This window comes from Seriola lalandi, unplaced genomic scaffold (assembly GCF_002814215.2).
Source record: "Seriola lalandi dorsalis isolate HSWRI2012SDOR001 ecotype SW California unplaced genomic scaffold, Sedor1 jcf7180002054564, whole genome shotgun sequence".
Lineage (NCBI taxonomy): Eukaryota > Metazoa > Chordata > Actinopteri > Carangiformes > Carangidae > Seriola > Seriola lalandi.
This window is the reverse complement of record NW_019525117.1, coordinates 496092-497414: the sequence shown is the minus strand read 5'-3', so window position 1 is coordinate 497414 and position 1323 is coordinate 496092.

The window sequence follows — 1323 nt, the reverse complement described above, 5'->3', positions numbered from 1 at the left end:
GTATTAGTGGAAAATGTAATCAAGCATCATTATTGATCTGCTGTAAGCAACATGAATGTGACATTAATGATGTGGACTGATTCAGTATTTTGATTGATTGATTGATATTTGATTGATTGGTTGGTTGATAGTGTTACCTGTAGGTCTCTGTCTATATAAAGACACCTTTATAAAGACAGCTTTTGTCAAAGAGAAGTCAAACTAGTTCAAAAATCCTGTTTGACATTTCCTGTTCCTCCAGCTGTGACTGAGCACAGAGTATTCTGCCCGTGTTGAAACAAGTCGAATGTGTGTTTGACGTCGCTCTAACCGAAGCTACAACAGTTTACCTTTTGTTTCACGTCAGATATGATCAGTGTGACATTTGAAAGCTAATGAGATGAAGCTAACAGTTAGCCTGCGCAGGGGTTGAGCTAAATGTCACCAGCTATCAGTCTGTCACTCAAACACTGACAGAGATGATGGAGGATAACGACCGGTTCTCTGTGAACGCTCAGACATCACGCTTTAAACAGAGGAACGAAAGAACAGACACATTTTCTACTTAATCGTTCTTCAAGCCTTAAATATTGTGTAAATTAGGAAAACACAGACACACACCTGAAGCAGGTGAACACCAGCCTGTCTGAGCCTCAGATGAGCTTCAGTGAGAAACCTCAGATATTACAAATGTGTAAATATTCTATCTATCTATTTTCATATTTATATTTTTTCTGACTGTCACTCCTGATAATAAAGCTGGTGTTTTCTTCTTCTCTTGTTTTTACAGGTAACTGCACAGTACAGTGTTTTACTGACACCCTGAAATCACTGCAAATCACCTGCAGCGCCTCTCCCGGGCCACCAGAGGGCCGCAGACCGCCGGTACCAAACCTCACACACATCAACATTAATCATCTTGCTGTGATGTGACTCTGAAACAGGAAACTCTGCAGCAATCAGGCTGCTCAGATCCAAACCTTTATTATTATCAAAGCAATATGCAAATCCTCGACAGACTCTCTCCTGGTGTGTTTCCTTTAACTTTAACTCCAGAGACACAGAAACGGCCTTTTCTCAAATCTCTAAACACAGCGATGGATGACACAAACAAAAACACAAATAAAAGGCAAGAAGAAAATATAGTGGTAATTAAATTCCTCATTTATTTAATCGACCTCGGCAGTAAAAGTTCAGATGGAGACACAGACAGTTCACACTCACGGTGCATGATGATGATGATGAAGATGAAAAAAAGAATATTTATCTACAGAGAGCTTTTCTACATAAAGGTACAAAGAACTCAAAGCAACAGAACACAACAAGCAGGTCACATGACGCAAC